The 26585-nt window shown below is 45.2% G+C and overlaps 1 protein-coding gene across 4 annotated transcripts in view; it reads left to right on the top strand.

Moving 5' to 3' along the window:
• SIPA1L2 (signal induced proliferation associated 1 like 2) overlaps nucleotides 1–26585 on the top strand; it is a 249552-nt gene that overhangs the window by 17536 nt on the left and 205431 nt on the right. The window lies entirely within an intron of this gene.

Raw genomic sequence — 26585 nt, 5'->3', positions numbered from 1 at the left:
CCAGAAAGAATCTGTATCACTTCTGGCCTTGTCCTCTGGAGAACTCAGTGACCTGATCATGGCTCACACTCAGGGGTCGCTGAGCAGTGTCCCCGTTGATGCTGCAGAAGTGGTCTTGCCTTTGACATAGAGCATGCTCAGGCAGAGTGACTTCCTTGTCAGATAGTTCCTGCCTACTCTGTCCTGCCAGGCACCATCCTAGGGAGGGACTCAGGTTCTGGGGTGGGTAGGCAGAGGGGGGTGTTGCTCTTAAGGCTTGTTCATTCTGGAAGTAGAGTCGGTCTCCTGGTAGTATTTGCTCTTGGTGGAATGCTCTTTAAATTGGACCCAGTGCTGTCTTCTTTTTTTATTTTCCACTTCTCAGGCAGTTATCTTTATTTTTTTAATTTTTTTTTTAATGGAGTATCATTGCTTTACAATGTTGTATTAGTTTCCCCCCTACAGTGACATGAATCAGCCGTGTGTATACATGTATCCCCTCCCTCTTGAGCCTCCTTCACATCCCTGCATCCCACCACTCTGGGTTGTCCCAGAGCACCGGGCTGAGCTCCCTGTGCTATACAGCAGCTCAGTGCTGGTCTTCTTGAAGTGCAGTCCTGGGTGGAGGATGGGAGGGATTAAGTCTGATAATAATGAGGTTGCAGACAGATTCTGTAACTTGGAAAGAAATGTTTCCTGGGGACATGGATTAGGGAATGTAATAAAGGACTAGTTCCCCGTTTAAAACTCAGTCTCATAATAGAAGGCTTAAGAGACACTTGATGAATGGAACCCTGGTAATCATTTATTCAGGAGCCCGAGGGCTTCTGGGGAGCAGAAACCTCCCCAGCAAGTGCAGGAGCTCTGGCTTGTGTGTCATTCAGAAGGCAATTGCATGGGGTCCTGGGGCATCTCCAACTCAGAGAGGAGCTGTGGGGTCTCGGGTGCAGCCTAAGGACGTGGTTGTGCATGTGATTCCCCCTCTTCTGAGGAGCTAATATCACACTGTGTGTGCGCGCGCTCATGTTAGTTGCTCAGTTGTCTCTCAACTCTTTGAGATCCCATGGACTGCTTTCCTCCAGGCTCCTCTGTCCATGGAATTCTCCAGGCAAGAATACGGGAGTGGGTTGCCGTTCCCTTCTCTGGGGGGTCTTCCCAACCCAGGGATTGAACCTGGGTCTGCTGTATTGCAGGCAGATTCTTTACCGTCTGAGCCACCAGGGAAGCCCTAACATCACACTAGTGAAGTGAAGTCACTCAGTAGTATCCGACTCTTTGAGACACCATGGACTGTAGCCCTACCAGGCTCCTCCGTCCATGGGATTCTCCAGGCAAGAATACTGGAGTGGGTTGCCATTCCCTTCTCCAGGAGATCTTCCTGACCCAGGGATTGAACCCGGGTCTCCCACATTGTAGGCAGATGCTTTACCATCTGAGCCACCAGGGAAGTCTCAACATCACACTGCTTTCCCCTAAAGTAGCTGGTAGACTCTTTGTGAGCACCTTGAAAGGCTCTTGAAGTGATAATCTGATCGATGGGAGTGGCAGCCTGAGGGACCCAGGGGAGCAGATGTGAGTCTGTCTGGACTCCAGGGGCCAAGGTCACTGCCCCCTGGGTGCCAAGGGTGGTGATGGCGGGGAGTGGTTACCCTACATGGGCTCTGACTTCTGTGTTCTCTAGCCATCCTGTGGGTTTTCAAGGATTTGCAGAGTGAGCCTGGTGGTACCAAACATAGCTGTTCCTTCCATGCGGTCGCCTGATGACACCTGTAATGTGCTGGGACTGTGAGAAGTTCAGGGGCTGCATCCAGCTTTGAGTTTATTCAAACTTCTGTTTTTTTCCTGGAGGTTGGAGTGTTCATGTTCTTGAATGACGATCTGAGTGATAGAATTGCCTGCGTCACTTTCCAGTAACCAGTGAAAGGCGGGGAAGTGAAACTCCTGGTTGAAATAAATGATGCTTGACTTTTTTAAGGCTGGAGAGGCTGAGCAGTTTATTCTTTCAGCAGGAACATCAGGGCCTCTTGACAATCTGGGAGTCGCCTCGGTTTCCTTTCACTGGCTGCTGTCTGTTCAGGCTGCGGTGCAGATGGCTTGTGCTGAGTTTGCTAGTTTTTGCCAATAACTTAAGCGTGGAAGGAATCAGGGAACCTCCCGAGCGATGAGAACACAGCTGCTGAGGATAACTTGGAGCGAAGAGGAGCGCTCCTCAAGCCTTTCACTGGCTTTGGGGGCAGTAGCTGTGGCTGAGCAGCTACAGATGGTGTGTTTGCAGCTCGCACTGTGGCAAGTTTGGGTTTTTTTTTTAACATCTTTTTATTTGTCGTGAACAAAAGAGCCCCATGTGGAGCCTAATCAGCTAGATCAAGTGTATATAACTTCAGAGGACGGTGCCTCTCTCTTGACTGAAATACTAAACTCCTGTGTAAAGGAAGAAAACTAGCCTGGTGATTTATTGGCGTCTGGCTAAACCTGACACGCCTCCAAAATGTGTGCACTTTGACTTTCAGTTAATGGGTAAACATTTGCATCAGCCTTTGCTCTTATAAGTCACTATTCTATCCGCCCAAATCCTTCATTTTTTTTTCAGCCTGCGCTGTTGCGCGAAGTATTTGGCAGCCCCTGTGGGGAGTGTGGGCCTGTATCTCATGTATTGAGTGAGTTTAATTTGTAGGTAGAATGATGTGAAGGAAAAGGAAATGCTTCTGGAGAGGGTGCTGGTGTCTCAGGGGTTATGTCTTTCATGGGAAGAGTGGGAGAAGCTGCCAAAAAAATTGCAAATATCCTAATAATTCTCACAGAAGTGGCTTTTTTTTACCTACCACATCCCACTTAGTTTCTTCTGTTATCTTTGGACTCAAAATAAAGACCTGTCATGCCCTGCTTTGAACCCTGGGGACAATTCTTACGTTGTTGTGTCCCAAACCGCCCTGGCTTCCTATTGTTCACCTGCTGTGGATTGAACAGCAGCACACAGCACCCGAAAGATCCTATTCAGTGCACCCTTACTGGAAATGAACCAATTTGATCCCCATCAAGAATTATTTTTGCCATTATATCTTTTCTGTTCTCGAAGTATAACTTCATTTGGAGGTGTTCAGATCCTTCTAATATTGTCTCTAAAGTGGTATCTTGATTTTGTTCACAGTTTTAAATCCTTGTTGCTTTCTTCTGAATGTTTATTTTTTATTTTATTTAAATTGTTTTTAAATCTTACTAATTTCTTAATATTTGATGACTTGTTAAAATTTTGGATGTATTAGGTTAAAATGAATATATTATTAAAATCAATTTGATCTTTTAATTTAAATAAGCAGGGCGACAATATACAGCCTTGACATACTCCTTTTCCTATTTGGAACCAGTCTGTTGTTCCATGTCCAGTTCTAACTGTTGCTTCCTGACCTGCATATAGGTTTCTCAAGAGGCAGGTCAGGTGGTCTGGTATTCCCATCTCTTTCAGAATTTTCCACAGTTCATTGTGATCCACACAGTCAAAGGCTTTGGCATAGTCAAGAAAGCAGAAATAGATGTTTTTCTGGAACTCTTTTGCTTTTTTGATGATCCAGCGGATGTTGGCAATTTGATCTTTGGTTCCTCTGCCTTTTCTAAAACCAGCTTGAACATCTGGAAGTTCACGGTTCACGTATTGCTAAAGCCTGGCTTGGAGAATTTTGAGCATTACTTTACTAGCATGTGAGATGAGTGCAATTGTGTGGTAGTTCAAGCATTCTTTGGCACTGCCTTTCTTTGGGATTGGAATGAAAACTGACCTTTTCCAGTCCTGTGGCCACTGCTGAGTTTTCCAAATTTGCTGGCATATAGAGTGCAGCACTTTCACAGCATCATCTTTCAGGATTTGAAATAGCTTAACGGAATTCCATCACCTCCCCTAGCTTTGTTTGTAATGATGCTTCTTAAGGCCCATTTGACTTCACATTCCAGGATGTGTGGCTCTAGGTGAGGGATCACACCATGGTGATTATCTGGGTCGTGAAGATCTTTTTTGTACAGTTCTTCTGTGTATTCTTCTATATTCTTGTATATTGTGTGTATACTTGCATATTCTTATATGCAGAATACATCATGAGAAACGCTGGGCTGGAGGAAGCACAAGCTGGAATCAAGATTGCCAGGAGAACTGTCAATAACCTCAGATATGTAGATGACACCACCCTTATGGCAGAAAGTGAAGAGGAACTAAAGAGCCTCTTGATGAAAGTGAAAGAGGAGAGTGAAAAAGTTGGCTTAAAGCTTAACATTCAGAAAACGAAGATCATGGCATCCAGTCCCATCACTTCATGGGAAATAGATGGGGAAACAGTGGAAACAGTGTCAGACTTTATTTTTTGGGGCTCCAAGATGGTGCAGATGGTGATTGTAGCCATGAAATTAAAAGATGCTTAATCCTTGGAAGGAAAGTTATGACCAACCTAGATAGCATATTTAAAAGCAGAGAGATTACTTTGCCAACAAAGGTCCATCTAGTCAAGGCTATGGTTTTTCCAGTGGTCATGTATGGATGTGAGAGTTGGACTATAAAGAAAGCTGAGCACTGAAGAATTGATGCTTTTGAACTGTGGTGTTGGAGAAGACAATCTTGACAGTCCCTTGGACTGCAAGGAGACCTAACCAGTCTATCCTAAAAGAGATCAGTCCTGGGTGTTCATTGGAAGGACTGATATTGAAGCTGAAACCCCAATACTTTGGCCACCTCATGCAGAGTTGACTCACTGGAAAAGACCTTAATGCTGGGAAGGATTGGGGGCAGGAGGAGAAGGGGACGACAGAGGATGAGACGACTGGATGGCATCATCAACTCGATGGACATGGGTTTGGGTAGACTCTGGGAGTTGGTGATGAACAGGGAGGCCTGGCGTGCTGTGATTCATGGGGTTGCAAAGAGACGGACACGACTGAGCGACTGAACTGAACTGAACTGATCTTTTAATTGACTTAAAAATTAGTAAAATTTTAAACTTGGTCACACATTAAGGTCACACTGTATTTTTATGGACAGTGCAAGGCTAGGCCTGGTCATGATCAACAGTCGTGTCATCTCTGAATGTTTAGATTACAGGTAATTTCCAGAATTGTTGGAAGACAGTTCTATATTTGATGCCTTTGGAGAACATATAGACCCCTGTTACACTTGGAGGTCATCCCCTTGACTCCATTGGAGGCGTGTATGACTGCTAGAGACCACCTGTAACTTTGCTTTTTGCCTGTGATCTGGGACTTCTGAAGCCTTGATCAGCATACCTGTGAAAAAAATGTAGTATGAAGTCTTATAAAAATGATATATTTTCAGTATAATACCTTTTGGAATAGAGACCTTGTCAAGTTCATTGGAAAAGTACTGCTTACCATCCTGCTCATTCAGATTCTCAGCTGAAGTTTAAGTTGAAGGTCAGAGAGCATCCTTGGCTCTCTGTGTTTTGGGTCTTATTTGTTAGCACATATAGCTTTTTTAAAAAACTCATTTTAGAAGTGTGAGTCAAAGTTGCTTTGTGGACCAAGGTGCTTCCTCCAGCTGTATTGCCTCTATTTCTCTTTATGTATTCACTTTATTCTGCTTTTATCAGACACTTGCCCTGGTGTTGTGATCAGTTCAAGCTTGTAGAGACTGGTGTTGGAGGTGGGGGGCTCCCATGCTGAGGGGGCCTGAGCCCTGAGCTGATCTTGGGACCTGGGATCCCATCCAGTTGCCAGGGTTGGTCCTTGTCAGGGTTGTGTGTGGAGCTGTGTTTGTTTGTGAGATTTGAAGGCAGACCCCAGAGGGCTTATAAATATTTTATTGTTTATTAAACTCAGTAGAATTTCTCATGTATTTCATTAAAAAAAATCTGTAGATATAAGCAAATCTCTCTTCTTCCTGTCATTTTTGATAGTCCTTAGACTTAACCCAGAAAATGACACTCCTATGAATGCAATCACAATACACGTAGGAAGAAAGAAAGTCATTTAAAGAATTGTGCAGTTCATTCACTGAAACTGAGCATTAGGGGATTAAAATGATGAGTCACAGTTACACACACAGCATTTTCTTGTTCTGTAACTATGACCAAACAAAAGTAATGCAAAAAGGAGCAGTTTCCCATGTTAAGTGCAATTAATTTCAAACAAATACCACTCATATCAGTATTTAAAGGTTGTAATGTGGTAAGTGAGCTTGCTTGCTTCTTGCTTATTAATTTATCTAGTCAGGGTCAGATTGATGACATGCTGTTTGCAGGAGATAATATATATCTAAATAGTTTCTGCTTAAAAAAAAAAACAGATTTATCTACTTATTTATTTATTTTTGTCTACACTGGGGCTTCCTTGCTGTGCGTGGACTGTCTTTAGTTGCGCTGCATGGGCTTCTCATTGCGGTGGCTTCTCCTGTTGCAGGCGCAGGCTCTGGGTGCTCCGGCTGCAGCAGTTGTGGCGTTTGGGCTCTAGAGTGAGGGCTGAGTAATTGCGGTGGATGGACTTAGTTCCCTGTGGCATGTGAAATCTTCCCCGACCAGGGATTGAACCTGTGTTCCCTGTATTGGCAGGTGGATTTTTAACCTCTAGACCACTAGGGAAGCCCTCTGTTTTGTTTTAATACCATTGATTATAGAGAGATCCTCTCATGGAAGACATGCATTTTTGCATTGATAGAAACGGAAGAAGAGATTTTAAAGCACTTTCAGTAAATTCAGTTTATTCACTTTAAACTTTTATGCAAAACGTAAGCAAATTATGTATTTCACAATTTATCTTTGAGTCTGTCACTGGTGGCCAGTTTATCCTCTAAACTTATAGTATGTTTGTCTTTTGATGAACAAAATGGATTCTGGATTTTGTGTACTTCTATGTCACAGTTGACAACTAACTATAAAATATCACAGTCCTAGTACTCGCAATGGTCATGCTTAGTCATGAGTCTTGCCGTACCAGTCCAGCAGCTTCCAAACTGCACTGCAGGTAGTTGATGTGGGTCATTACCCTGAGTTAGCTTTCAGAGAAGCGAAGTTAAATTGTGAAATACAAGCCATTAGAAAAGGGATCACTTTAAAATCAGCTTCCTCTTCTTAAAAGTGGGGGAATAGCATTAGGTAACATCTGACTTCATGAAGACAGGTCTATAGTGAGGGAGTAGTTGGTGGATAGGATGATCTTTGGAAGAGTTCTTTTTTTTTATTAAAAAAATTAAAAAAATATATTTAGCTGTGGCTGCACTGTGTCTTCATGCTGCACTGGGCTTTCCCTAGTTGCGGCGAGTGGGACTACTCCTCCTCGCAGTGGAAGCGCTTCTCATGGTAGTGGCTTCTCTTGTTGCGGAGCGTGGGTTCTGGAGCATATGGGCTTCAGTAATTGTGGTGCACGGGCTTAGTTTTCCTGTGGCATGTGGGATCTTTCCCGACCAGGGGTTAAACCCCTGTCCCTTGCACTGGTAGGCAGATTGTTAACTGAGGCACCAGGGAAGTCTGGAAGAGTTCTTTTGTGCTGGGAAATGAAGGTAGGGCAGAAGGGCGTCATAGCGCCTCTGGCCAGGTTGGCCTGCCTGGCACTTAGTGGGTGTTTCTACCTCAAGGGCTTGTCTTAACCAGGAGTGCTGGTCAACCCCTAACTGCGCATGGACCTCCTCCTGTGTGCGATATGTACATGGAGATACAAATGTGCAGCAAATATAGAAAACCTTTATTAACTTGAGTCTTCTGACAGTACCCAAATGCAAAGATAATGTTTTAAGTAAGAGAAGGCTCATATATAATTGGCTGAGGTTGTGTTAAGAGGGTAGGACAAGAGAGAGAATACTGAAAGCAGTGGACAGCCGATTTGTTTGTTTTCCAGGTGGTCTGTCCTCTGCGCCATCTCTTGCTGGACCTTTGTCCCCTTGTGAGAGGCTGTACCTGAGATTCTCTGTCTGTTCTTCTCCAGAGATGAAAGGTGGGGTCTGGGTGGGAGATGGAAACTTTTACCAGGTAACCCTACACCTGTGCTGGAAGGCTTCAAACAAAGCTGCTCCTCCAGGGCTCCAGGTCAGATGTTAACAGGCCAGAGGAAAAGAGGGACGATGTAGGTTTCCTGTGTATTCCAGTCACTCCAGTCTGCTAGACCAAGCTGTGTGCAGTTTCTAGTGAAGTAGGAGATTAATAATTGTGCAGGGATTTGAGGTGGGGAATTTACCCCAATGACATAATTACAGTTGCTCTAAAAGACTTATATAGAAAGATGCTCATGCAGTATTAGTTATAGCGTGCAAAACTGAAAAAATATTGGCAGTAAGACATTAAATTATGATTCTCCATATGATCAAGTAATTTAAATCAATTAAATAGCTTGTTTTATAAGGCCGCTTAATGACATGGGAAAGTGTGCATAGAATATTAAATGAAAAAATTTATTGCTAAGCAGTGTATATAATAGATCCCCATTTCACAGGAAAATTAAGTATGCATATGCATTAACAGAATAGGATACATTAAAAAATTTACAGTGGTTATTACTTATGATTGTGTTATGTCTAATTATCATTTTTCCTCTTTTGCATTTTTTTCCAGTTTTTTCTAAAACGAACATATTAATTTTGTAACAGGAAAAACATAATATTAAAATATTTGAATTATAGAGACAGGTATGATGGTGGTGGTTTAGTTGCTAAGTCGTGTCTGACTCTTGTTAACCCATGGACTATAGCCCACCAGGCTTCTCTGTCCATGGAATTTTCCAGACAAGAATACTGGAGTGGTTGTTATTACCTTCTCCAGAGGATCTTCCTGATCCATGGATTGAACCCAGGTCTCCTGCATTGTGAGTGGTCTTCTGCATTGATGGTGGATTCTTTACTGACTGAGCCACTTGGGAAGCCCTCTGACAGATATATGTGTCCTTTACAACTATTAGTATGTTTCTGTATAGTTTTTTGGCTTAATATGTAAATTTGGTTTTATTTTATTATGTAATCTTTTTTGATTTGTATTTTTGAGTTATGTTTAACAGAAGTTTTCGAGACAAGTAATTAGCAAACATTTATTAGATACTTCTATGTCTAATAAATATGTTTTTAGTACATGTTCTTTACCATAAAGGCATTTATAATCTAAGTTGAATATCATGTAGGTAGATGTCCTTTGAAAATTATTTGATCTTGTATGTTAGAGTTTAAGCATTAGATTCATTTAACCCTTTGACTGCCTTCTTTCATTTAAACTTGTTGCATGGGGAAAAATATGTATACTTTAAAGGCATTAAATTCATTCATGGAATTTACTTTTTACTATTAATAATGTAATTTATTTGTATGGCACTGAATGACTTGCATTTATATACATTACTTTATTTAGTTCTCACAGCTATCTTTCTGTGGTTGTGGAGACATTTTCCCCAGTTGTTATTAAGAGTTAAATTAGAGAGTTTGGTGTTTACTTTAAAAATACCATTCATACTCTGCCTGTTTTTGAGAGGGAGTCTCAGGAGGGAGGGGATATAAGTATACCTATGACTGATTCATGTTGATGTATGGCAGAAACCAACACAATATTGTAAAGCAATTATCCTTCAGTTAAAAATAAATTTTAAAAAAAGTCTTTTTTAGCATTATATTAGTAATTACTGGCCCTTTGATATTATGCTTTTTGACATTTACATTAAAAATAAAAATTAGCTAATTTGTAAGTTATAAGGTCTCAAAAAAAATAGTTCATTCTTCTTGCATGCCTGTTAGTGCTCCTATTAAAATTCTGAAATGACTTATTAAATTAAGTGCAGTGTCGAAGGCTAATTGTCTCTCTGTGAATTAGTCTACATGAATTATGAGAGAATGATTTAAGAATTATGTTTGAATAGCAACTCTGGAGTCAGCTTTTAGTATCTATCAAATTGTAATGATTGTAGATGAAGAGTATTAATCAGTTATGAAGTCCATTCTTGTGCTGTTATGAAAGATGCCTCTAAAATACATGCAGTGTTAGTGTCCTTGAATTTATTTCGGTTGTGAGCATCCCACATCTGTGGCACAGACGTGTGGTCTGAACACGCTGTGTCTAGAGCAGCCCTCCTCAGCGGTCAGAACGCAGTGACCATCTCTGGCTCTGAGAACGGTCAGTGCGTGTTTGTGTGTGTGGGTTGGGGGGAGGTGATGGATTAGTAGAGAATCAGAGATCCTATATCTAAATTTTTTTTTTTTGTTTGTGAAATTGTATTTCATATGTCAGTGTGATCTTAGTGGGATGAGTGTGAAGTGTGGTGCCACCTTTATTCAGCCTGTCTCTTGAGCACCTACCACGGTGGTTTGGGTACTGTGGCAGCCCTGAGTTCGAATCAGAGTTCACTGCCACCTTGGTAAGTTGCAGCTTGCTTTACATGTCTCTTAATGTTTTTTTTATTATTTTTGACCATGGCCTTGGCATGTGGTCTTATAGTTCCCTGACCAGGGAGTGAACCTGTGCCTCTTGTGTTGGGAGCATGGAGTCTTGACCACTGGACCACCATGTCTCTAAATGTGATGGAACATGGTGCCTGTTGTGAAAGCTGGTTGTGAGATCGCTGAGGATGCTTGTGCAAGTGCTTTGCCTGGCACATGGTGGGTGCCCAGTGACTTCAAGTCACTGTTCCTCATTGGCATTACTGAGCACCTAGTGTGAGCTGAGGCAGCTGCCTCATGTGTGGGCATGCTAAAAGCACAGGAGAGGATGTTCTGGTGAGGAAACATACTACTGCCTTCCAGCTTAAGCCAAAACCCAAAAAATCAAGGATCTCTTCAAGGATTGCTATTCCTTTCATGAGTGATTGGGTTCGATCCCTAGGTCGGGAAGCCCCTGGAGGAGGGCATGGCAACGCACCCCAGTATTCTTGCCTGGAGAATCCCATGGACGGAGGAGCCTGGTGGGCTACAGTCCATAGGGTCTCAAAGAGTCGGACACAGCTGAATGACTTAGCACACACGAGTGATTGGAGGGTTGGAAACAAAGTTGATTGGAAGAAACTTGGCTGGAATCTTGCAGGGGAGGCTCCCTCAAGCTGAACAGCCTTCTGGAATCCTTTGAAGAATCCCGAACTTGGCTGAGGAAGCATTGTGCGCTGTGTTCTGCTGGCTGGAATTAAGCCCTGTATGGAGTCAAATCAATTTGCTTGAGGAGTACCATTTCTCAGATGTAAAGAGAGAGTATGTAGCTGACAGGTATAGGATGACCAGAGACATTTTGTGGATGGAGTTTCATGTTCATTCCTGTTTAACTTCCTGGTCACTTAACTTCTTGGATTTCAAAGGTGTCTTTTGCCAGATACCCTTTTACTTCCTTGGAAACAGGTAGCTACCTACCTTTCTGAATGCTTCTGTTAGGACCTAGAAAAGGAAGTTACGCTGATAAGAGTGGTGAAGTAGTCTTGTGGCTGGTGTTAGGGTGGGCCTGAGGGCCCCGGGTGCATCTGAATGTCACTGTGACCTCCCGTGTGACCGGCCGCGCTCCTGGCCTGCACGAGCGCTCCCATCCCTCTGGTCCTTCCCATCCAGCGTCTGTCCTCCGCCACACTTTGCATCTCCTGGCCTCACGAGCAGTCCCCAGCTTACCCTCAGGCCTGTCCTTGTGCTTCCGCTGCTTGACCCCAATGGACACACCCACGTGTTGGAACACCTTCATCTCCCTCCCCGCAGCTTCCTTGGGACCCCTTTCTTCCCTTGCTCCTCTGGGTGCGTCTGGTCATTTTCCCTCTGCCATCCATGCGCTCTCCTGCCCTCGGTACCTTTGAAGTGTTGGGAGTCCTTTGGTCTTCTCCCTCTGGGTGACCCTACCCTCCTGGTAGCCTGTCTTACTGTCTCTGTGATAGAGACCTCTACAGAGTTACCTGTCTGACCTTTTTCTTGCTACCTTCTTGCCATCTTCCCTGGATAATCTTGATACATTTCAAAGTAGATGAGCCCATTCTGGAGCTTTTATCTTCCCCATAAATCCCTTGTATACTCTCTTCTTCCCAGTATGATGCTATCAGCACCAGCCTAGTCTTCTGGTTAGACCAACCTTGCTGTCCACTCTAGCTTAGGCCTCACGCCAGTCAGTCTAGTCGGTCACCATCATCTTCTGCTTCAGAAATAATTCTTGAATCTCTTTCACTTCCACTGCTCCTGCCTTACTTCTGGATGAATTTTCCTTCTTAGAAATAGCTCCTTAGCCTCTGTGTCGGTATGGTACTCAGTAGTCACATGTCCCCTTTTACACTGAAATTAGTTAAAATTGAAAATGGAAATTCAGCTCCCCAGCCTCACGAGCTGTATGTCACGTGTTGGGGAGCCGCATGTGGCTGGTGGCTGCCATACTGGAGAGCACAGCAGGACACTCCCAGCTGTGTTGGACGTCACTGCCCAGCTGGTGGATGGTTCTCTTGGACATCACTGTCCAACAACTGACCTCTCTGTTGTGAGTTCTCTCCTTCTTCATCTCATCCTTCTTATGGTCGCCCGGTGCTTGCTTTGTAGAAACAGGAAGTCAGGTATGACACACTCCTGCCTGAAAATGTCTGTTGGATACTGACATGTGGTCTGGCCCCTCAGCACAGCACATGAGTCCTTCACTGCTCACTCCCCCGCTTTGCCCTGACCTGCCCTCCAAGCTCAGAGACCCCTGCTTCTCTCCCTTGCCTCATCCCTCTCTGCTTGCAATAGCCCCCTTCATCTCCTTCAGACTTACAGGCTCATCATCTTTCTCTGGAAGTGACATTTCCCCACTGCCATGCAACCTGTGTTTGCTGCCCTGACCCCCTCATTTGGGGGGTGTCTCTAGGGCACCATCTTCCAATGTTTTTATCCATGTACCTTCTGAAATAATCTTTTATAAACTATGCACTCCTTCCCTTGGGAGTGCATATGTGTCTTACATTTTATATAAGGTAATGTCAACTTACATTTTAAGTTGATTTCTGACCTTTTTTTAAAAATCAAAAGTTCATCCTGTGGCGGATTCATTTTGATATTTGGCAAATCTAATACAGTTATGTTAAGTTTAAAAATAAAATAAAATTAAAAAAAAAAAAGTTCAAATGATTTATTTTTGTGAACAATAAGTAGAAAACATTAAATATCAAATAAGATGAAAATAATAAGAGAGTTGACTTAGTTGGGATACATCTTTGGCAGTATGACTTGAAAGAATTTTTGCATTTTGATTTTAACCACCTTATATAGGTGATTGGAGAAGGCAGTGGCACCCCACTCCAGTACTCTCACCTGGAAAATCCCATGGGCAGAGGAGCCTGGTGGGCTGCAGTCCATGGGGTCCCTAAGAGTCTGACACGACTGAGCAACTTCACTTCCACTTTTCACTTTCATGCATTGGAGAAGGAAATGGCAACCCACTCCAGTGTTCTTGCCTGGAGACTCCCAGGGACGGGGGAGCCACCATGGTGGGCTGCCGTCTATGGGGTCGCACAGAGTCGGACACGACTGAAGAGACTTAGTAGTAGTAGTAGTATAGAGGTGATTAACCACCACTTGCATATAGTTCAAGTATGTTTGTTATCTGTGCTGTATCTCTAGCTTGGCTTGAACAGTTTGGCATTTGGGGAAAAAATTCCAGGTATTTTCAAGAGAATTTGTATCGTTAACCTACTCTTCTCATTTATTTTCTCTGAATCCAGAACATCTCCAAATGGGCCAAGTTTTGCTCCTAACAGAAAAATGCTTAGGCATAAAATTGGAAACCTTTCTGAGTTTAAGCAGTCGTGGTTAATCAATAAGGAGACTCCCTGATAATCATTATTTTGATTACCCCCTTTGTTTGGTGTCTCAGAGGTTTCCGAACTTTGGAACAATGCATCAGGGTAAGATTTCAGTGAGAGGGGAGCTGTTGGGAAGATAGGCATGTCCTTTCATTGGCAGGTGGAGATCTGGAAATTGATTCCTTAAATCAGCCTTCAGTTTAGTTCAGTTCAGTCTCTCAGTCGTGTCCGACTCTTTGCGACCCCATGAACCACAGCATGCCAGGCCTCCCTGTCCATCACCAACTCCTGGAGTCCACCCAAACCCATGTCCGTTGAGTCGATGATGCCATCCAACCATCTCATCCTCTGTCATCCCCGTCTCCTCCTGCCCTCAATCTTTCCCAGCATCAGGGTCTTTTCCAATGAGTCAACTCTTCACATCAGGTGGCCAAAGTATTGGAGTTTCAGCTTCAGCATCAGTCCTTCCAATGAACACCCAGGACTGATCTCTTTTAGGATGGACTGGTTAGGTCTCCTTGCAGTCCAAGGGACTCTCAAGAGTCTTCTCCAACACCACAGTTCAAAAGCATCAATTCTTCAGTGCTCAGCTTTCTTCACAGTACAACTCTCACATCCATACATGACCACTGGAAAAACCATAGCCTTGACTAGACGGGCCTTTGTTGGCAAAGTAATGTCTCTGCTTTTGAATATGCTATCTAGGTTGGTCATAAGTTTCCTTCCAAGGAGTAAGCGTCTTTTAATTTCATGGCTGCAGTCACCATCTGCAGTGATTTTGGAGCCCAGGAAAATAAAGTCAGCCACTGTTTCCACTGTTTCCCCATCTATTTGCCATGAAGTGATGGGACCGGATGTCATGATCTTAGTTTTCTGAATGTTGAGCTTTAAGCCAACTTTTTCACTCTCTTCTTTCACTTTCATCAAGAGGCTCTTTAGTTCTTCTTCACTTTCTGCCATAAGGGTGGTGTCATCTGCATATCTGAAGTTGTTGATATTTCTCCCGGCAATCTTGATTCCAGCTTGTGCTTCCTCCAGCCCAGTGTTTCTCATGATGTACTCTGCATATAAGTTAAATAAGCAGGGTGACAATATACAGCCTTGATGTACTCCTTTTCCTATTTGGAACCAGTCTGTTGTCTCATGTTCAGTTCTTACTGTTGCTTCCTGACCTGTATACAGATTTCTCAAGAGGCAGGTCAGGTGGTCTGGTATTCCCATCTCTTTCAGAATTTTCCAGTTTATTGTGGTTCACACAGTCAAAGGCTTTGGAAATGTCAATAAAGCAGAAATAGATGTTTTCCTGGAACTCTCTTGCTTTTTCGATGATCCATCGGATGTTGGCAATTTGATCTCTGGTTGCTCTGCCTTTTCTAAAACCAGCTTGAACATCTGGAAGTTCACGGTTCACGTATTGCTGAAGCCTGGCATGGAGAATTTTAAGCATTGCTTTACTAGTATGTGAGATGAGTGCAATTGTGTGGTAATTTGAGCATTCTTTGGCATTGCCTTTCTTTGGGATTGGAATGAAAACTGACATTTTCCAGTCCTGTGGCCACTGCTGAGTTTTCCATATTTGCTGGTATTTTGAGTGCAGCACTTTCACAGCATCATGTTTCAGGATTTGAAATCACCCTTCAAGCTACTCCTTGAACTTTGCTCATGGACTCCTGAGAGTCTTTGGGGCCCTTGGAGCTTTGCACCTTGCTTGGAATACCGCAGCCACGGGGCAGGCTGGTCTCCATCATGCCTGGCCTTGGCAGGGCAGCCTGGTGTTCAGATGTGGCCGAATCCCATTTTCCCTGGCTTTGGCCTGCCCTGGGCTCTGCTGTTTTCCTTGGAGGTGCTGCTGGGGACCGCAGCTGAAGCCCTCTCACTCCTTGTGGGTTTGTCTCGGCCACCGCCAGCCACAGGAAGCAGGTTCCTTGCCTTATGCTCAGGGAGGAATGGAAGTATTTTTGTCGTTGAAAACAACTGTTTTTATAGAGGCCTGCACGATTCTGTGGAACATTACATAACCAGCCTGAGAGGCCTGGGAGGATGATCGTGTTCCCTCCGGCTGGCTGCAGGTCTGTGGCGTGTCCTGAGGCTTCTGTTCCTTCCTGATGTGACCCTGGGCCTCCTGTTCTGGCACCAGCAGGAGCCCAGGACCAGCCTCTGCTTGCTGCCTGGCCAGCTCAGACCTTGCTGTGTCGGCCAGCAGTCTCTCTTGTTAACATAGATTGTCATCTCTTTTAGGAAATTATATAAACACACACCCCCAGGCGATAGAGAAAAAGAAAAAGTCAGTTTCAGGCAGTGAGAGTTTGATGCCGTCATCCTAGCAACTCACCCCCTCACCCCTTCCCACCCACAGCTTCCACCTCACCGGGGGTCGGGCATGTGCCAGGATGAGGCGGTCTTGCCCTTACAAGCATGAAGTAACCAGAATACGTTAGAAATGCCTGATTGAAAATAAAAGGGTGTGTTGATTTTGGCCCTACCTTATTAGGGAGGGTGAAGTTAATTGTATGCTTTGTGTTTTCAGATTGTGCCTTCTAATTCTGATTAATACAGCACCTCACAGATAGGCAAAGAGGTGTTGGCTTTTTTTGAGGTGGGGGATAACCATCACCAACACTGAAAACTCAAAGTCGCTTTCCTGCTTATAGTTCCTTCCAGAGCTGAGCTTAAAGTTCTCAGCATCCCTGGCAAGGCTGATGAGGGATTATTGTCTTGCTTTCAGAGCCAGTGTAGGCCAGGAGAGGCGATAAACTCTGGCCTGGATTATTGCCATGGTTCTGGCAAGAGCCTTGCACAGATGCAAGCAAAGCCCAAGCGTTTGCTTTCTAATGCCTAGTGCATTTTGTTGTTAAATTTTTCATCCGATACATCTAACATACTTTCAGGAAGGTGCTTCTTACCTCAGACAGGAGGTGCCAATGTAAAGATGGGATTACTACGTGGTTTGGGGAGGATTTTTGGGGGTGCATTTCTGCAGAGCCTGCTGAGCTTGTGCTGTGGCCTCCCTCCAGCCCTGCTGCATGTGGTGACATTCATTTTCGTGGGACACTTAGGCCTGGCACAAAGAAAGCTGTTTTACCTGGATCTGCTGGGAGTCCAAGAGGGGGTTTATCTTAGAGCCCAAAGGGATCAGTGCAGCCTCCCTTACCAAACAAAAAGCCATCAAGGCTACTTCTTGCGAGCGAGCCACTCAGGGTGGGCACCCAGGGGCGCACACCATGGATTGTGGGTCCCCCCAGACCTGTTAGCATGTTGTGATCTGATAACGTACAGAAGGGCTTCCCTGGTGGCTCAGTGGGTAAAGAATCTGCCTGCAATGCAGGAGACTCAGGTTCGATCCCTGGATTGGAATATCCCCTGAAGGAGGAAGTGGCAACCCACTACAGTATTCTTGCCTGGAGCATCCCATGGACAGAGGAGCCTGGTGGGCTACAGTCCAAGGGGTCAAAAAGAGATGGACACAGCTGAGCACACACACATTCATTCAGTGTACAGAAGGTGATGCAGCTTCCGGCAACAGGTAAAATTTGCCCTTGGCTGGAATTCTTCTTGGCAGAGTTTTGCTGAAAAACTGTCTGCAATTCTGTTGCCCTGAATCCTCCTGCCAAGTGGTGCAGTTCGTGGGAGATACAAGGTGTCAGGAAACAGCCATTGGATGAGGTCCACCATGGAACGTGGAGCTCTTACTGGCTTTGGCAGAATAGGTACCTTTGCAGCCTGCTGTGTTCCAGGCGACCAATCGCAGCTCCCTGGGTATTTTAAAAAAGAAGGTATCTGTAATCCAGGTCCGGAACCCCTACCCCACCCGCATTCTGTTGCAGTCCAGGTATTAAAGCCTGTGACCTTGTGCTGTTCGCCCAGCGGACAGCTTGTACCTCTTGTTTGTTCAGGGAAGTGACGTTATAGGATCTGATAGACTTCAGGTCATCCAGGAAATTGCCCAATCAGCAATTGTTGAATTAAATTTAAATGAGTGTATTAAAAAGCAGAGATATTACTTTGCCAACAAAGGTCCGCCTAGTCAAGGCTATGGTTTTTCCAGTGGTCATGTATGGGTGTGAGAGTTGGACTCTGAAGAAAGCTGAGCGCTGAAGAATTGGTGCTTTTGAACTGTCGTGCTGGAGAAGACTCTTGAGAGTCCCTTGGACTGCAAGGAAATTCAACCAGTCCATCCTAAAGGAGCCCAGTCCTGGGTGTTCATTGGAAGGACTGATGCTGAGGCTGAAACTCCAATACTTTGGCCACCTCATGCGAAGAGTTGACTCGTTGAAAAGACCCTGATGCTGGGAGGGATTGGGGGCAGGAGGAGAAGGGGACGACAGAGGATGAGATGGCTGGATGGCACCACCGACTCAATGCACATGAGTTTGAGTGAATTCCGGGAGTTGGTGATAGGCAGAGAGGCCTGGCGTGCTGTGATTCATGGGGTTGCAAAGAGTGAGCGATTGAACTGAACTGAACTGAGCAGGCTAAAAATCCCAAGGCTGAGAAGTCTTTTATTTGGGGTGGGCATGTCACGTAACTTAGGGACCGGCTTCTAGCCAGAGAATAAACTTGTTTTACCGAATGCATCACACTGACCACCTTTGTCCCAAGAGGTCAGGGACAGTTTCAGGGTTGAGATGCTTCTGAGGCTTGATTGTGTTGGTTCATCTCTGAGTCTGGCTCACCGGTCTCTACTGATGCCTTCTGGATGAACCAAAGAACAACAGATGTCTTTCAGTTGGGCGCAAGTTTTCTTTTAAAGGGACAGTGACACAAAAGAGCAGCAGGTCTCTTACCCTTTGAGAACCAGGAAAGGACAGTTGGGAGTTCAGGGCCAGGCTGAGGATGAAGGGGCAGTGATCAGAAAGCCTGGTCAATTTTAGGACCAGCTGCAGTGCAGAAGCTATGGGTCTGGCTTTAAGAAAATGGAGGGGACTTCCTTGTCCTTCCAGTGGTTAAGATTTGACCTTCCTATGCAGAGGATGCGGGTTCAGTCCCTGGCTGGGGAGTAAGATCCTACATGTCTCCAAAAAACATCCCACATCCCATGTGTCTTCAGAAAACCCAAACATAAAACAGAAACATATAGTGACACATTCAATAAAAAACTTTTAAAGTGGTCCATAAAAAACAAACAAACAAAAACCCCAAGAAAATAGAGATGTGAAGATCTTATTGCAGAGAACAGTTTTGTGAAATGAGGTGTTTATTTGCCTTACAAAAGTTTTCTTTCAGATACCCCAGATGTAGCCTGTCTAGAGGGAATTCAATTTGGGGTTCTCCTCTAAAATTTCTAAAGTCTTCACTGCTGCTACAAAGCCAAGAGGTTATCTCTCTTGCCTGGATGGCTGTATCGGTATCCTGAATTCTTTTGACTCCCAGATCAAATCTTGACGTCCAGACCCCTCCAGGCCAACACAGAGGCTGTTGTCACCTGGCTTCTGCTGAATCCATCATCCGTACTTGCACCTTCTCACCCAGACTGTTTGTCCTGCAGCACTTCTCCCTGGGGGTGGCCACTTCCCTGACTTTTCACTCTATGCTTGCTTGGTCATCTCTGCTCATCCTTCAGTTCTCCAGTGAGACCAGTGCCGAGCACACTTTCCTGATCCCCTTCCATCCTGCCCTCACCACGCATTCTCGTCTTCCTCACCTGGCACATAACTGCAGCTCACTGTGCCTGCCTGGGGCTTGCCTCTCTTCCCAGGTGGGCAGCAGCACCTGCAGAGACCAGGTGACCTCCTCACTGGCCTGGTTGTCAGCACAGTTCTTAGACCTAACAGTCAGGTTTGTGGAATGGATGAGGATGTAAGTATGTCTTTAAAATTGTAACCTTTTCTAATATATTTTAACAGCCAACTTGCAAATAAACCAACTGTGATGCAAATTCAGCTATCCTGATGGAGGGGTGTGCGTGTTTATAGATACCACATGCTAATTTTCGCTGTGTTCCAAGACTCAAGAATGTTAGATCGCAGTGTCCTTTTAGGAAACTGGACTTGATGCTGTCACACATTCACAAATGTCGGGGTCTCTGACAGACACAGTAAGTGGTGCCCTCTTCTCCTGCCCAGGCTTTGATGGAATTGGGAGCTATACACAAAGTAATAGTATAGGAATACTCATTTGTCCCTGGTGGAGGTTAAGTTGGAGGGCTCAGCTTGGGGTGAAAAGCGAGCGGTTCTGCTGAGAGAGTCTCAGGGTTAGGCCATGTCCCCGCAGAGCATGGGGCCCACCTGGGGTCCTGGGTCTGGGGGAGCTGCTGCTCCATCTAATCAGCTGCTCCATCTCAGAAGGGGAAGAATTCCAGACCCATATGGAAGACGCCCTCCTCACTAACAGTGGGCTCCTTCCAAACTCTCCTTCCCTCTATCGATTGTTTTAATATGTTTTAATATCTTGAAAGAAAATGTTAGTCTCAGAGTTGTGTCCTACTCTTTAAAACCCCATGGACTGTAGCCCTCCAGGCTCCTCTGTCCATGGGATTCTCCAGGCAAGAATACTGGAGTGGGTTGCCCTGCCCTCCTCCAGGGGATCTTCCTGACCCAGGGATCGAACCCAGGTCTCCTGCATTGCAGGCAGATTTTTACCATCTGAGCCACCAGAGAAGCTCTTTAATATCGTGTTTTTCCAAACAGATAAACTATGTTTCATAGGTGTTTGTTGAAGTCAAATAGTAAAGCAGCATTCCCTTTCTCCATATGAACATAGCTACTTTTAGTTGACCCCAAAAAGAGGAAACAAGCAATGTTTTTTATTTATTTGTTTCTGGCTGTGCTGGGTCTTCATTGCTGTGTGCAGGCTTTCTCTGGCTGGAGAGGCTTCTCTTGTTGTAGGGCGGGAGCTCTAGGCACACCAGCTTAGTTGCTCCTCAGCATCTGAGATCTTCCCAGACCAGGGATCGAACCCATGTCCCCTGCATTTGCTCTCATATTCTTAACCATTCAACCACCAAGGAAGACCAACAAGCAATGCTTTAACAGTTTATTTTTCTGGGACCAATTTTAAATGTTTCATGTTAGCATGAATAAGTTCAGTGACCAAAGAATTATGTTAGGGTCCTTCCTGGTTTGCAATTTGGGACCCAGCTGTAGTCTGCTTAGGTCCAGTGCTGAGTTTGAGTTACTGTTAGCAAACCAGGCAGCAGTGGCTGTGGAAATATAGAGTTCATTTCACGTAGTAAACACGTGGGGCAGTTTTCCTGGGGCCGTGAGAATGTAGGAAGACTGTTCCCAGAATGCTCTTCATGTTTGGTGCTCTGTCATTAGGGAAGGCAGGTGAGTAAGACAGAGAGAGGTGAACTCAGAACATTGCGCTGTGTTCTGGGGTTGTCTGAATGGAGCATGAGTAGATCTGCTTCCAGACTCGCCCCTTGACTGGCTGGAATCTGGTTGGTGTTAAGGAAGACCTTTCTGGCCTTTCTTCGGCTGCTTCTGTGTACAGGCACCTCCCTCACCCCCACCCCCAGCTTAAGACCTGGTGTTATAAATAACTTTTCTTCATAAAGGTGGCCCTCTGAGGGCATCATTAGGGAATCAGAGCGGTTGTAAAGGCAGCAGTGAAACTTGCAGATAGTCGGATGTGCCAGCCCCCGGAAGGCAGCGTGCACATTAACACTGACTGAGTCAGTGCTGAGGTTGCTGGTATTTGTGGATCCATTCATAATGAAACTAGGATTTTTCCTTTGAATTTTTAAAAAGAATACAACTCAAATTTCAAATGTCTCTGAAAGTCAGATGTTCCTCTTTTATTTTGAGAGCGTGTTATTTGAGGGGGGAAAAGGTCATTGCTACACAAACCCTAGTCCAACGGATGGAAATATATACGAACACAGTCCCTCCCCAGCCCCCAGCCCCTCATGGAAAACTTATTTTAGACTGTGTATATGAATGTCAGGATTCTGACAACCCCTATTGTGGTGGGAGCACAATAGATTACTCTGGAAACCTCAAGCCCAGTTTGAGTTGGAGAGAATGAGATTAGTTAGCTTGCAGGGAGAGTGTCCAGGCCACCCGCCCTCTCTCCTTTATGAGGAAGGTGACAGCTGAAAAGAGCCAGGATCCGCCCTGTGGCAGCAGTGACAGTGAGCACAAAGAGGGGTGTGCTCCTGACCTCTGCCTGTCCTTGGTCCCTGCTCCTCCACGCGGTGGGGGTGGGGCTGGAGCAGTAGGGGGTGGGGGGTAGGGAGGTGGGGGTGGGGGTAGGCAGGTGGGGGTGGGGGTAGGGAGGTGGGGGTGGGGGTAGGGAGGTGGGGGTGGGGGTAGTTGTTGCTGGTTGAAACTTTTCACTACTTCTTCAATTATGCTTAGGGACCCAGACTTGGGCATTTTTCTCTTTGATGGTTTAATGTTCTTAGCCAGTTGATCAGAGGAAGTCTTTCGCTGCCCCAAGGCTTTGTGCTCTCTGGAAATTAAATGCAGGCGGGGTAGTAGTCTTTGTATGAATGAAAGGGAAGGACCCTGAGATCCAGCCTGACCCCTCCCTAGCCGGTCAAGCAGTGATTTCCACCAGCAGGGTGGATTTATACGAAGTGAAAAGTGGTCAGTGAGGTGACGCAGTGATGGACAGTGTGAGCGCCCAGCAGGAACCTGTTGCTTTCAGGTCGGAACTGGGCTTTGCTCATGTTTCTTTCGTGGGATCACACTTGGCCCCACACTGGAAGCATGAGTGCGGTGCCCAGGCCCCGCCCCAGAGACTTTGATTAAATGGGATGAACCCTGTTCTGGCCCCAAGGGCCGCACCGCACCAGGACTGCCTGCGGGAGCTCTGGGCTGTCTTGTTCTGGGCATCCTGGCTCATTGCCTCTCTTCCTGGTTTTCAGACTTGAAGGTTTTCTAAAAGTTAAATGCTATTAGGTAATTTCAGGAGGCATTCTGACTAGCTCTGAGAGAGAGCTTATTTGGGACTGCCCTGGTGGCCCAGCGGTTAAGGATCCGTGCTTAACAGAGCCCACTCCAGTACTCTTGCCTGGAAAATCCCATGGATGGAGGAGCCTGGTCGGCTGCAGTCCATGGGGTTGCTGAGGGTCGGGCACGACTGAGTGACTTCACTTTCACTTTTCACTTTCATGCATTGGAGAAGGAAATGGCAACCCACTACAGTATTCTTGCCTGGAGAATCCCAGGGATGGGGGAGCCTGGTGGGCTTGCAGTCCATGGGGTCGCTAAGAGTTGGACATGACTGAGCGACTTCACTTTCACTTTTCACTTTCATGCATTGAAGAAGGAAATGGCAACCCGCTTCAGTGTTCTTGCCTGGAGAATCCCAGGGACAGAGGAGCGTAGTGGGCTACTGTCTATGGGGTCGCACAGAGTTGGACATGACTGAAGCGACTTAGCAGCAGCAGCAGCTTAACAGAGCAATCTGTTTGGCAGGGGGCACAGGTTCAATCCATGGTCTGGGAACTAAGATCCCACATGCTGTGCAACGTGGTTAAAAAAAAAAAAGAGGGCGCTTATTAAATTGAGGTGGCTTAGGGCATTTAGGGTCGTCAGCCTGGGAGTAACTGGGGTTGTTGATACAGTGGGCTTGATGTCCATGGCTCTGTGCTGTGGGGCTCAGTGGGTTTGGGGCACTGTCTGTGAGGGCCTTGAGCATCCATGGATTTGGGCATTCTGGGCAGGGGACTTCCTTGAACCTGCACCCCATGGTATGAGGGGTGACTTGTTAGAGCAAAGCTGGGAAACGGGGATTTGAACTCCACTCCCTTCAGCACTGGTCCAAGGTGGTTCGTCCTGGAGGAGACTGAGGATGGAATCTGGGGGAGCAGCAGTTAGTTATACTGCACCGTCTCCAGACAGAGCTGTTGGGGTGTGTGGCCCCGGAGCTCAGCATGGGGTTGCCGTGGGAATCCCTGCCCTGGTCCTCCGAGTGCTGGCCAGTGTTTCCCCCGATCTGTGATCTTGGACACCAGCTCCTGCACTCAGCTTCATGTGTTTTCATTCTCTTCTGAGACCAGCTACTCAGTTTTATTCATTCACTTTACCCCTGTGGCCCACTTCACGGACTTTGCCGCTTTGGGCTCTGGCTATGATTTCTTTTCCGTCTCCTTTGGTTCATGTTTTATACTCTTTTTGTGTAGGTACGGGGAGGTCGTGGGAGGGGGCGATGGAGTGAGGGGTTGGAAAACCAGAGGGGAGTGGGGTATTGAGAAATAACAGGACTGGAACCAGGCCGGTGCTTGATGGGAGGCTGGGGCCAGAGGGCAGAGGTCCCACCCTTGGGCAGAGGGTCAGTCAGGGCAGCAGCTGAGCAGGGTTGACAGAGGGGCCTGAGTTTGCCTGTGTACGCTGGCACTGACCATTCCCATGAGCTCAATGTGCCTGCCTAGGCAGGGTCTCTGCCCTTGAAGTATCCACAGAGAGAAGACACCCCTTGGGTCAGGTGGTACAGATATTTGCTTGCTTTAAGTCAGGTTTTCTAAAGCTCATCCTTCTAGCTCTGTGAATATTGCTTATTTCACAGGGAGGAGTCTTTTTTTTTTTTTCTTTAATGAGATATCTTTATGTTGTTCTCTGTTTGGCTGAGAATTTCTATCTTTTCCTTTTATTTTGACAACTTGTTGGAAAATTCTTGCCACTCTGCTAACTTTCAAGATGCCTAGAAACATTTTATAGACAGTGTGGAACGTTGCTCTCTGATCAGTTTAGTGAAACCATAAGAAATCATTTTATGAAAAGCACCCTAGAGACAGTAAATCTTTCCTAAGAGTTATTTCAGAATTCCTTAGTTTACAGAGCTACTTTTTTAAAAACTATAATGTAGTCTGTGGGTCAGACCTTGAAAAGAACACCCCTAGTTAACGTCCTGCTGATGCCCAGAATATCTCAAAAGGAGGGCTGACGTTTTAGCCACAGGCTGAACGCATAGCCTGGCTCAGGCCACAGCAAGGGCCCGGTGTACTCAGCCATCGTCAGTGCTGCCATTAAGCAAACGTGCATTTCTTGACTGTCATACGGGAGTTTGACCAGATAATTCAGCGTGGCATTTTACAGACATCTTAATGAGAGAGTGGAATGTTTGATTTTAAACTTTTTAGAAAGCTATCACCTTGTTTTTCTTAAACAAGTTGCTTTTGTATTTGTTATGAGTGTGTGAGATGAAATGTGATCATCTAAGTAGCCCCAGAGAAGACACGTCTTCAGAGTCATTTTGGAACTGGTGTCTGATTTTCTGAAGTCAATTTAGATTTACCTGTGTAAGTTCAGGCCTAGGATTGGGCCACTATCCTGAAAGTCTGAAGTCTTCAAGAAACTGAAAGTCTCTTGACATTAATAGAATTTTAAATTAATAATAGAATTAAAAGGAATTGGGTCTTTCCTCGTGGTCCAGTGGTTAAGACTTTGCCTTCTGAAGCAGAGATATAGGTTCGATCCCTGGTCAGGGAGCTAAGATCCACATGCCTCACAGCCAAAAATCCAAAACATAAAACAGAGACAATATTATAACAAGTTCAATTTAAAAATGGTCCACATTAAAAAAAATCTTAAAAAAATTACAAGAAACTTATTTTATTTGTTACTGTCTTTGTCTTCTCTTCTGTTTTTCTAGTTGTAAAACAACAGAGAAGTCTGAAATACATGATTTAAGGAGAGAGGCATTTTCATTTCAGTTTTTTTTTTTTCCCTTCTTTTTCTCAGAACATATGGAAAGGATAAACTCAAGTTTGAAATATTAGTGCTCATTTTTATTTTATATCAGAAATTAGTTGTTGCTAGTTTCCTAAGGTTCTTTAAGGAATAGTTGGAAAGGTTCTGAAAAATAACACTTTTTCCCTAAATTCTAGAAGACTTACCAATTGACCAAGCTTTCGGTCAACAATAAACATTCCTTTCTTTGATGATTCAGAAAGTTTTTCTTAGTCTTCTGATGCCATAGGGCCAGAAGTGCCGAGACAGCTTGCTGAACCAGCTTTTGTTTTACTTTCACATATAAACCAAAGGCTATTTTGATTTAAGATCAGCAGTCTTGATTTATAATAGAATATGACTTATTTTTTAGATGTGAGCATTTTAGGTGGCCCACAGTTGTTTTGGAAAACAAGTGGCAGGTGGTCCCATTCAGCTTTACCCGTTGAGACGCGTTTACCTCCCCGAGATGGAGCGAAAGTAATTGTATCTGGCAGAGAGCAGAGTCAGATTGTCTTCACTGCTAATTATTCACCGACTTCCATCTCTGCAGCTTCCCATTTTAATTCAGACAGTAAGTGTCTGCAAATGTCTGTGCTAAATATTCTCTTGCTATCAGACAGCCTCGAAGAGTGTGTGTGCACGTCTGTGTCTAAGAATTGATAATTTTACTTCTTTTCCTTCTCTTTCTCTGCTGGTTTATTTGCAGTAAGTTAGTGGAAATAGATAATCACGTCATCTTTTCCCCCTGATTCTGGTGGCCACTTTCCAGCACTGATTAGTCCACTGAATTAGGAGGATGTCCCTCTTCCAGAAGCACCCATGGAAGGCGGGGCTTGGAGACCTCAGCTGTTACCATTTCAACTGTGTTTATTTTCTCAAAGAAGAGTCTCACTTAATATATTCTAGTAAATGAAATTCTCATGTGACTTTGGATCCTCTGGAGTAAGGATCATTTAGATTTGTAGCCCAGGCCCATCAGTTGTTTAAATAGAAATCACCTCCGTCACTGACTTCCTGGTCAGCTTGGAGTCTTGGTGCAAGGATCCTGAAGCATTTGCTCATCTCATGTCTATCAGGGACCATCCCTTTTTGACTTTCTTAGACTCAGTCCTGTTGTGGCCTCACTGGGGAGACTTGAAGGCTGAGAGAGAGCCACGCCAGTGGATAAACTGCACTGAGACGGCTTAAGGCCAAAAGGCAGAGGTGCCAGACAGCCAGGCAGGGCCAGGTTAAAGGTTAAGCTGGTGTCTGTCTGGAGACCCAGCTGGAGGCAGCCACAGCCTTGTGCGCTGGGAGCGCCTTCGT

Source organism: Bubalus kerabau, chromosome 1 (genome assembly GCF_029407905.1).
Source record: "Bubalus kerabau isolate K-KA32 ecotype Philippines breed swamp buffalo chromosome 1, PCC_UOA_SB_1v2, whole genome shotgun sequence".
Lineage (NCBI taxonomy): Eukaryota > Metazoa > Chordata > Mammalia > Artiodactyla > Bovidae > Bubalus > Bubalus kerabau.
Note: the sequence above shows the minus strand (reverse complement) of the source record. Positions and strands in the feature narration are given on the sequence as shown.